The sequence below is a fragment of the Homarus americanus genome, unplaced genomic scaffold (assembly GCF_018991925.1).
Source record: "Homarus americanus isolate GMGI-L3 unplaced genomic scaffold, GMGI_Hamer_2.0 scaffold19670, whole genome shotgun sequence".
Classification (NCBI taxonomy): Eukaryota; Metazoa; Arthropoda; class Malacostraca; order Decapoda; family Nephropidae; genus Homarus; species Homarus americanus.
The window spans coordinates 1-11,656 of record NW_024734785.1 but is presented as its reverse complement, the minus strand read 5'-3'; the positions used below and the strand labels follow the sequence as shown (position 1 = coordinate 11,656).

Sequence of the window (11,656 nt, the reverse complement as noted above, 5' to 3'; positions counted from 1 at the left end):
ATAACTATACAATGAACCCTGATAACTACACAATGAACCCTGATAACTATACAATAAACCCTGATAACTATACAATGAACCCTGATAACTACACAATGAACCCTGATAACTATACAATAAACCCTGATAACTATACAATGAACCCTGATAACTATACAGGGAATTTCCATTTCAATTTACAAGAGACCAAAATAAACCTACACATAACTAGTAGCTACACAGCCCTGACCATACTTATAATCACTGTCAACACAGTAGACAAGTGTAGAGGGTAAAATTTTCATGTAAGTATCGACAATTTCCACCAAATTAAAAATAACCTCTGTACGTGCTTAACTTAGATATTTGCTCAACTCTAAAGTGTGCACGTTAAACCAAGGCAATGCACGATGATGTTAACCCAGAGAGCATAGAGTACTGTACATTAACTATGACAAGTAGCAGCAGGACAAGTAATTCTTGTTCATAAATCAGTACTGAGACACAATCATTAAAAACCTCAATATATTCAGACTCTGGGTATATTGTGGCCTGTAAGTCAACTTTTGAAGCTCCAGTTTTTGTGTTCAAAACTTGGGGTCACCTTATACCACAGGTCTACCTCCAGCCTCACTTTACCTTACTGGTAGGTCTCAGTCAGTCCAGCACTCGCAAACAAGTTTGACCTCGAAGTTTGACCTCACTAACATTTTTCCAGAAGGGTAACTGTTACTGAACTCAGCCTAAGGTCGGTGTTTACACTAGTCACACCAACACATAAATGTTAACAACAAACAAACATTACTAGGACAATTACTTGTAGTATTTGTTGTTGTTTTGTTCAAAAATACAATTACAGTATACAGTATTCATATAATACTACTGGATTTTGTTAACATTTACACAAATGTGTTGTGAACATGACAGATGCCTGTGGGGCAGCTCTGCCAGTATTGCCAAACACTTGTTGAATGTTACTAATTTCATCCCTGAAGTTGTTAAATACATAAAACATCTGGAGAAATACAGGTACATGTAAGACATTATTTAAAAAGAATAATAGTTAACTATGACTGATGAATGCCAATAACTGTCACAAGTGGCATTAAAGTTAGTGAAAATTATAAACTTAACTATGAAGTCAACAGCTGAACACAATCATCCTCTCTGTTGTCCCAACCATTGTAAAAATTATCAATAACATGTAATAAATCAGTGTATTCACTCCCAGTAAACACTGCTCCCTACACTGTCACTATGTTGAAATGAACTGTAGTTTGAGCTGATCCCTATCTAAGTTATTATATGTCTTATTTGTGTCACTTGTATATTATTTGTAATTCGTAACCCATTCCCCAAATATGTAACTGTATATTTTCAGCCTTCTGGCTGCCAAGCTCTTTCAATAAACCGTTAATTATTATTATTATTATTATTATTATTATTATTATTATATCCTACATGTATTTATTTATATGTACTGTACCACAATTATTATCTACATGTATAGGACTGTTTATAGTACATTATATGTACTGTAAAGCAGGCCCTTAAAATTCGTGGGGTTAGGTTCTCAAAATGGCACGAATAACATTTACCGACGGGGGCGGTGCAGGGTTACATTTTTACCTGTGTGTAGAGAAATGTATATTCCCTTTATGTGTTTCACCTAAAGACAATTATTTCTTTTCCCTGTGTTGTAATCAACCAGTGTGTTCACTCTCAGTCAATCTTACCTTTTTTGCAGTCACTATGTTGAAATGCCCTGTAGTATAACCTTCCCCCCACCTAGTTATTATTTATCATATTTAGATCACGAGAGAGACCTTACGGGACGCCACAAAACTCGCGTGCTCCCAGCACCAGCAGCAAAAATGTCGGCAATTTTAAAACTACCCGCAGACATTTTTGGGTACATCCAGGGTGTCATCCGCAAACAATCGAATGCAGCAAAATAAAAATTTGTGAGTTATCTGGGGATGCAGTACTGTATTAATCTTATTGTCATTACTCACCGAGTGTACAGAGTATCTTATATATTTTTAATCTTGTACGAACTGTATTATTGTGATTTGTTTACACCATTCATGTGCCCTGGTAACATTTGTTTGTAAGAAAACTAACACTAAAAGGTATTTTAACATTTTGAAAATGTTACATTTAGGTAAAACTTGTTTGAGTGCTGTTAAAAAGTATGTTTAGCAAACACTGAGGACATAGTTTTCAAATTGCAGTTTATAGATCGACTTATCTGCCAGGTATGGGCCCACATTAACAATTTATGTTGAAATAATTAAGGTCGTCTTATACGCCGGGCCGACTTATGGGCCGCACTATACGGTAAGTTAATGCAAATAACATGGGATGATTAGTTGCCTCCTCTTGAATTGCAGTAAGACATAACAAGTCATATATACAGTGACAATTTATTATGAGGGACTTAAAATTAAGAAAATAATAAATATGACTTATCTTGAGGGGACATGTTCTTCTGGCACCGTGGGCTGGACACTCATAACAGACTATAAACATGGCATTCCCCGAGCTAGGACCTTGTTCAAAAGCCAGAACAATGTTGATTCTATAGGTTAACGACCATACAAAACAACATATCCCACACACAACAAATATAAATTCTGTAAATAAAGTTGTTAAACAATATTATGTAAGAAATGGGATTTTAGTTACAACCCTGACCATAAAAGTCTTATCCCATACAAAAATAATATAAATACTACAGTAGTTGTACTGTAAATAAAGTCATGCTAAACAATAATTAATGTGAAAAAATACTTTAATTAGATATTTCTGTGGTATACTACGTACAGTACCGTATTGGGACCCCATTCTTAAGTGCAGGTGTGTGTAACTCAAGGACTGCCTATAGTAACAACAAAAAGACAACTCAACAAAGTTTTCTTATACAAAATGGTGATTATGTTGGGAGACTTAACACTACCAAAATAATAACTCATAACACAGTCCTCGGAGCCTACCTACCCAACTGACCAGCACCGTTTTGTCCACAATTGGTCTGCAACACTGAAATGAAACAATTACTTCCATGTACAGTGTAAACATATAGAACATGTCATCCAAAATTATAGTTTTATATTACATTATTTCTAAGATTCATTAGAGTATTTTAATGATTATTCCACATCTTCTATAGTTTATATAAAAACAATGCCATCTGCCAGTTATCCCCCACACTTAATGTTAAGGTTTTCATCCCCACCATTAAACAACCTGTAATTCTTTTAAATGTTCAGTGCGATATTGTCCAATTAAAAAAAAATTCCACTGTTGCTGTTATAAGAATTTGCTATATATTCCTTGTTAATACTATAGGTTAAATATATGGCTAAATTTACACTTTTGTCTGAGGAGGAGCAGTCAGATGTCTTCACCTACAGATAAACCGACGCTAGAAGTCGAGTGACGGCAGCTGTACTGTCATACTCTACTGGAATGTATCACGACTAGACGTGGGTTAAGGTTTCCCAGTTGTTGACAATCAAATCACTGAGAAATACCACAATAATATCATTATTGTACAGTACATACCTTATTGTGCTGTCAGACCAAACACCAGGGGATTACACTGTCTTTAAGTCTCTGAAGATCCACTGTTTTGGGAGTTATGTGTCAGCACCTGTATAAAAGATTATATCTCATATATGGTGCATTGTATTATATTACCAGTAGTTCCTTATTTCACACAATACATAGTTCTCTTTGGTCATGCTGTTTGACTGCAGTTAACCTACTCTAACCCCCACCAGATAGCATTAAGGATGTTTAATTGTCAGGTGAAATAAGCAAAGGTGTTTAATCGTTGGTCAGGTGAAACAAGCTAGGATGTGAATCATTTAGATCCCTAGATATTCTACACCAACAACTTCAATCACACATACAAATTATTAAACCTCCACTACAAGTCCACTACAATGGGGATGTCTGATGTGAAACCCCCATCTAATGAACATCCCCTTCCATATATAGTCCATTAGATAAAGGTTACACTGTACTTATAAAGCCAAGAAGGTTACTCACCAAGTGAGGGTCTGGGATGCCTCTCAAAAGGCAGCGGCAGATGCAACCAATCCGTCGCCTCCGTCTTTCAATAAAACAGTACAATCAGCAGGCAAGACATCTTTCCCTTCTGTAGCTATTCCTCTATGTTGGCTTCATGACTGGCCAGGACTTCCTTAATGTTTCGCTGTGGACTGTATTGTTCTCTCGTACTGAATCCATGGAGAAAAAGAAAAAAGGAAGCTAATATTACATTTAACAAAACAAGAATTTTGCTCCATTACCTATAAATATAAAAAGTGCAGCGTCAATACAGAAGCTAATTATTCTTGTTCCTTGTCCTGAAAGGTTTTCAAGGAAGATACCCATTTGTACAGCGAGGGGTGCCTGTATTATCTACAATTAAATCTCCAGACTCAACACTAAGATGGCAGTCATCACTAAACAACAAAACTTTATAATTAACACTACAGTAATAGGTAGGCCATGTACATTAAGGAAGAGTAAAGGTCTTAGGGGACTTAACCTGAACAATAACTAGTGTGACAGATTTGAAGTAGTAAGTAAAACAGAATATCTGGCACAAATGAAGCATTTAGGATAAAACACAAATGGTAATTGTGTTAAGGTATGAAGTCCAAGGAAAACAACTTGAAAGAATCAGGGGATTTTTCAACCAGACAGCAGAAGCCTTAGCCAGTGTTTCTTAATGAACTTTATACTCTGACTGACAATAGCCCAGACAAGCTTGATGCACAAGCTTAGTGTAATAGTGCAGCTGCTTTAAGTGGAGTTCATACACGTGTTCAGGCATTTTATTCATTGCCATGCACACCAACATTTGCAACAGGCAACATCACAAAATAGTCAGAATATTTTGCAATAACCAATCAGGAATACCAAAATTGTTTCATCATCTCCACAGACAATGACTGCATTGAAAACGTTGCTTGCCATAAAATTCCCAAACCATCTGAAACACACTAGAATTTTAAAAGCAGAACAGTCAAGGCAGTACTGCATGAAGTGAAAGTTACAGGGTCTCAGTTGTCTCCCTTACTATTGACAACACAACATAAATAACTTTTCTCACTCTTGATCTGTTCTATTCTTTTTATTCTATTCTTTTATTCTCCTATATCAGTTGACAGTAATATTGAACCAGGCCTCCTGGGATGTGTCCCACTGGTCGGGAAGGTTGTGGACCCAAAGGCCGACCTGATCATCATCAAACTACTGGGGCCTCAACTGACGTCACCGCGGTTGCTGGAGGATCAGCTTTTTTCACACTTCATTTTTCCAACATTCTCGGCCCGAGATCCAATTTTCCTTCTGTGGAGCACCATCTATTAACCTCCTCTCCCGACCTCTAACTACTATCTGAACTTCAACTGACCAAAGCAGCTTCACCCAAACTACAACCTTTATACCTCCTTCCGTTCTAAGGGAGGTGTATGCGCCTACTGCAACACACATACGCCTATAGCTCGACTCACGGATCTTGAATCTTCCCTTTATGATGTCATCTGGCCCAAAATATCTCTGCCAACTACAGGTCCACAAACCCTTACCTGAAACCCTTGGTGTCATGGTCACGTTGACTGCTAGTCTGTTTTAACACTAATGATTCTTATTATACTCCACGAACGCAAAACATGAGTGGGTTAGCTATTCCTAAGAGAGACGTGTTTGTCCCCATGACGTTTATACTCACGATCCCTCCCAGTAAGTCCCGCCTTGTGAAGACAGTTGTCAATGCGTTTTTCATTCCAATTTTTCCTGGCAAGCTCAATCTTGGATTAGTTTGTGTTAATCAACTCCAGTAATTCGCCAGACCTTTGTCAACTGAGGGCCATCCTTGAATGAGTGACAGTTGTTTGTTTGTGATTTCTGTCATTGAGTGAGTAGCAATCGCTGGCAACTCGGGTATATAACCACGGGCGCGAGGAAGAGACGTCCTCCATAACGCGTCCTCTCCCGTTGTCCCCAGGTATGTAGCTGTGTTCTCCCGCCGATATAACCATTCAGTTTGATTTAGTCAATTGTAGTGAATTATCAGTGTTCATGTTGTGACTGTGATTGTCATTCACCCAGTGTAAGAAGTAATATAAAGTAAATGTAGTCTGACGTTGCCAGACGAAGGAATTGTTGTGATCGAGTTGTCCATGCTGGTAGTATGTCGCTGGCCTTCGGGTATATAACCGCAGGCGAGAGAAGGCGTCCTCCATCGCGTCTCTCCCGTGTCCCCAGGTATGTAGCTGTGTTTCTCCACGGTATATTCATTAAGTTTGATTTAGTCATTGTAGTGAATTATCAGTGTTCATGTTGTGACTGTGATTGTCATTGGCCCAGTGTAAGTAATGTAAATAATGTAGTCTGACGTTTGCCAGGCGAAGAATTGTTGTGTTGAGTTGTCCATGCTTCCCTCCATAATCGTCCTCTCCCATTGTCCCAGGTACAGGGGTGGGGGCTTAATGAACACCGACCGGTCGCTCGAGCCGGTGGATATTCAGCAATGATAGCATATATGAGCGATGGCGCTGATTCGGTATGATTAATCTGTTCACTGCCTCGTGGAGCTAGACCCCCAGACTGCGCCATGTGTCTGGCTACGATCACAGCAGCGGTCGTGAGCCCCAGTGTCTCTCCTGGAGGCATTCCTGTATTGTATTTACTGATGTTTATGTATATGTTTGGGATATTAATTGGAAATAATTATCCCATGTTGGATGATGGACATGTATGAGTTGGTTTCAGTAATAACATGTTGAGTACCAAAGGGACCATATGTCAGTTGGTCATGTATGCAATGAAATGTATCACCAGTAATGTGGGTGAAGTAAGTACCACTGGGATTGGCAGTTGAGAGAAAGCCAGGAGTTGTCAAGTAACTATGTATATGTAACACCAGTAGGTTATTAATGGAAATTACAGGATCGAGTAATTGCAGTTGAGTAAGCGAGGAGTTGCACCTTGAGGTGATATGTTAATATCTTTTTCCTTTGTGTTTCATATTAATAAACCTGTTCTTTAAGTGTTTTAAGTGTTCATTTTCACTACAGTAGTTCATCTTTATTTCCGTCCAAGTGACTTGATATCAATTACTATACTTCGTGCGGCCCACCGTGCTACAAGAACTGGTTATGTGGTAACCAGTGAATTTAAGTGAAGTACAAGAACAGCTAGTAAGATAAGGGTGGGCAGTGTGAATAGAAATCATAGCCCTTACATTTAGAGTTTTTTTTTTTCTATTAGCCACTTAACAGCAATTAGCCATTTGGGCGGTCTAACCATATCTCGGGCATAGGCCCAGTTGGGTCTATGTCCCAATCTTTGAGTTGTTCCTCAGATGTTATTGCATTATGCTGGCGTGCTGTAGTGGCCAGGTGTCTTATCTTAGTATGGGCACACAAACGTAATGCGTGCATGTAGATATCTCACTCAGGAATGGTGGAATAGAAAACTCTCTCGTTTTTGTATATACAGTATTACCCGCCTTGGTTTCATAAGCGTTTACCGTATCGCTGGAAACTGAACTTTCATAGCGTTTTTTCCTGCGTATCGCGCGTGAGTGTCGGCTCGAGACTATTTTAGATTCGCCCACCCCCACCTGCCTGACTGCTTGTTTTAGCTCATAAAATTCATACTAAATTACCCAGCAGAATATAATTTACATTGCTGGAATTCTTACAATATGATGATCATTTGAATATAAACATCATAGATTTTGCATTAGACATACAAATTTTGAATATAAAGTTTATTCTGAGTAAATATATTTATTTTTGTGCAAATATGACATTTATATTCAAAATATTCCTGGAAGCACAAGGAATCCAGCAATGTCAATTATATTATCTAACTTTAGTTTGGTATTATTTATTACTAAAAGGGTAAATATTCTGGTTTTCCCACATCTGGTGGGGGAGGAAGGACAGACCAACCATCTGTTACAGTGTGAAGAATATTTTTTTTTTATTAACTGAAGATATTTGTTTAGCTCATAAAATTCATACAAATTACCGGTCAGAATATAATTTACATTGCTGGAATTCTTATAATTTGATGATCATTTGAATATAAACATCATAGATTTTGCATTAGACATACAAATTTTAGATGTAATGTTTACTCTTGAGTAAATATGTTATCTTTTGTGCAAAATATATGACATTATATTCAAATATATTCTTAGTCTTACAAGGAATCCAGCAATGTCAATTATATTATCTAACTTTAATCTGAGGTATTATTTAATACTAAATGTTAATTAGTTTTTCACCCAACATCTCTTGAAGGGAGGATTGGTGGGGGGTGGGGAGGTTGGGACTGACGTGGGGTTGGAAGAGGGTAAGGCAAGTTGGGGTACTGATTGACAGATAGTGTAGTGAAGAATTTTTTTTTTTATTAACTGAAGATATTTGTTTTAGCTCATAAAATTCATACAAATTACCCGGCCAGAATATAATTTCATTGCTGGAATTCTTACAATTTGGTGATCATTTTGAATATAAACATCTTAGATTTTGCATTAGACATACAAATTTTAGATATAATGTTTACTGAGTAAATATGTTATCTTTTGTGCAAAATATATGACATTTATATTCAAAATATTCCTGGTCTTACAAGGAATCCAGCAATGTCAATTGTATTATCTAACTTTAGTTTGAGGTATTATTAAAATTTAGTGGTTTTCCCCCAAAGATTTCTCAGGGAAAAGAGCCAGCAGTGTTGGGTGAAGAGGAGTGAGGTCATTATTTGAATGGACATTAACTTGTTGACTGTATTTCTCTATTTCTCTTAAGTATTAATTGTGTGCATGTACCATCATAAAATTAAGATGTTATTTTACTAGAACATAGGTATTGTGTGGGAAAAAGTGGAGTTTGAGGATGGGCAGTTTCTATTGGAATTTATCCCATATGTTCTGTTGTTCATAATGCGGTTTCACTTATACGGTACCCTGTGGGTTTATTGACCGCATTAAGCGGGGTACTACTTAATGTTGTACAGCACAGTGCTTAGGAGTGACTAGGTGGAGAAACTTGCTCCAGAGGTGTAGGGCGAGAGGTTTCTGAAGAAGCTGGGTGGTGGGCTGTGAGAGATGTTGCTGGTCGGTAGCGAGTGTAGAATGGTCCTGGCCAGGCATGGCGTGTTATACAATTTACGAGGATCAGGATTTGGGGTGGCGTGGCGGAAGAATGACTCCTGGCCGGCTTAGCGTAAAGTGTGAAACGCTCTGATCTGAGCTGGAGGTTGAAGGTGATCAGGTCGTGATGGTACCTCGTCCTGCATGAACCCTGAGTCGCTAGGTGTAGCTGGCTGTCACGCTGATTAGTTGTGGCGCGGAGCTCAGTTGGAGAGTTGGGGAGGCCACTACAATACCATTCCCCAGGATGCTACAACCAGGTTCCTTCTCACTGGGTGAACAGAGACAACGGGTGTAAAGACCTGCTCTGGTTTCTCACCCTGCGGTGAATTCGAAATTTTAGGACTCCACAACAGTAAGAAGGTACCTTATGATTCGGTATATCTCCGTTAGCAGGAGATCCTCAACCGAAACTCTCCGATGGCGAATTCAATTTTCTAAGGGGCACATTTTCTGGATAATTCATAAAATTCCCTATACGGAAAATTCTGGGGCGGGGAGTTTTTCGGCTTTGAGAGTCTTTTCATTACCGGGAAATCTCTGGTTCCTGGAAGTGATCTGCACGATAGTTCAGCTAACGGATATCACTGTACAGTACCTTATATTATGCTAACACCTAAGCGGGGTCTGTGGCAGCACCCGTAAGCAAACGTTAATATTTCTACAACAAACCTTATAAGTATTCAAACCGAGTGGGATAAATAGAGACTATAATAGTATTACAGATTATTGTACAGTAAAGCCATTAATGGTAAACAAAAAAAGTGAGATGGATCGAGAACATAGCGTATGTACAGTAAGTCGTACATGTGAAAACTATAGTCATTGATCTACATAAGAATATCAAAGCAACATTTATTACTGTTCATATATGCATTAATAAATGTTTCTCCATTTAAAAAAATCTACTCACCAGTGGTGGTGAAGTCTAAAACACAAGGACAGCCAATGATGATGTGCGAGTTTTTACCTCAGATGAATTCATCAGGTTCAACTCTGGCTGAAGCAGCGGGCTCAACTCTGGCTGAAGCTGTAGCAATGTTTACCTATTTTTCAATAGTTTATGGTCATCAGAGCAAAACTTCAACAACTTGTCTTCTTTCTGTTTCTTTAAGTCATATACTATGTACTGTAGTTCTCACCTAACCATATTCTTCAGTAGACGCCACATCAAGCTTCTGTAACAACTGTATTATGAGAGATGCTCTTTTTATTCTCACTGCTTCAACTATATAAGGGATTCATTCGCCCTAACTGGTACTGCTGGGGTGGCTCTTCAGCGTATGATAGGGTGGTGGAATCAAAAGCATTTGTCTTATTAACTCTCCTCTTTAGTTGACAATCTCTCTTCCCTTTCTGCCATGCAATGTTGCTTCCTCTCTCTCTTTAAAAGGAACTTTACGGGCAATGTTGGGTGGATATGGGATCCCATGTACCGAAAGCAGGCGTGGGCTGCATGCTGCGCACCTTGCGCCCATAGTGCCAGTGTCTCTGTGGAAGTCGGTCACTAAAATAACCCATTATAGTACATCCTTCTTTCCTCACACAGCCAAACTAGCGGAATCCTCTGCCTTCCTCTGTTTTCGAAACTCATACAATCTCTCACTTCAAAAGCTGGTTTTCGGACACACACACACAACACACACACACACACACACACACACACACACACACACACACACACACACACACACACACACACACACACACAGTCAATTTAATTTCTTGTTATTTTTATTTTTGTTCAGTCCAGAATGCAATGCCTGTTTATACCTAGGTATGTTAATGCCTAGCATTAACGTTTAGGCCAACATACAGACAATTAAAACATCTAATAATTACTTAATAAGTAATATTAGGAGGACACGTAGCTACCTGGCATTTAATTGCAGTTCTCAAAACCCTTCCTGCCGCCACCCATCATCCACGACCTTCATCTCTTGCCTCAGAGCGAGCAGTAAATAAAGTCAACTCTCGAGGGTGAGATGGGTGGGTTATGGACGTCGCATTCGAGCTATATTACAAAACTGGTTTTAGAAAAAAATGGCTTTTTGTTTCAAGCTGGAATGCCAGCGTCTAAAAATACCCGAGCAAGAGGTGGAGAGGAGGTGACTTTTGCATACAAGGCTCCCCTGACTGAGTCCAGATTATGTAATAAACCGTTTGGAATACAGTCAGCCCTTCACGAACGTGGGTTTAGCATTCACGGATTCGCAAATACGCGGATTGCCCCGCCGGAGAATATTCTGCATTGAAATGTGAAGTACATTCAAATGCGCGCCATTCAACTTCGGCGCGCAGTACGAACCGGGACACCACCGCTCCTGCAACCTCACTCACACACACACACGCTCCCCTCACTCAGTCAGTCTCGCTGTAACCACGTGTTGACATCAGCATTGTGTTGCAAAATATTACATTTCCATGAATGTATGATATCAAGCACAGTATGAATAGAATATCACTAATATCAGAGTATTTTAACCGAAA

The 11,656-nt window shown here is 38.8% G+C and overlaps 1 long non-coding RNA gene across 1 annotated transcript; it reads right to left on the bottom strand.

Moving 5' to 3' along the window:
• Nucleotides 1–1,462: 1,462 nt before the first annotated feature.
• On the bottom strand, nt 1,463–4,246 carry LOC121870503. The gene is made up of 3 exons (XR_006089719.1): nt 4,036–4,246; nt 3,547–3,634; nt 1,463–3,021 (listed from the first exon to the last, which is right to left on the bottom strand). It is a non-coding gene; the product is annotated as an uncharacterized LOC121870503 (long non-coding RNA).
• Between the last annotated feature and the right edge of the window lie 7,410 nt (nt 4,247–11,656).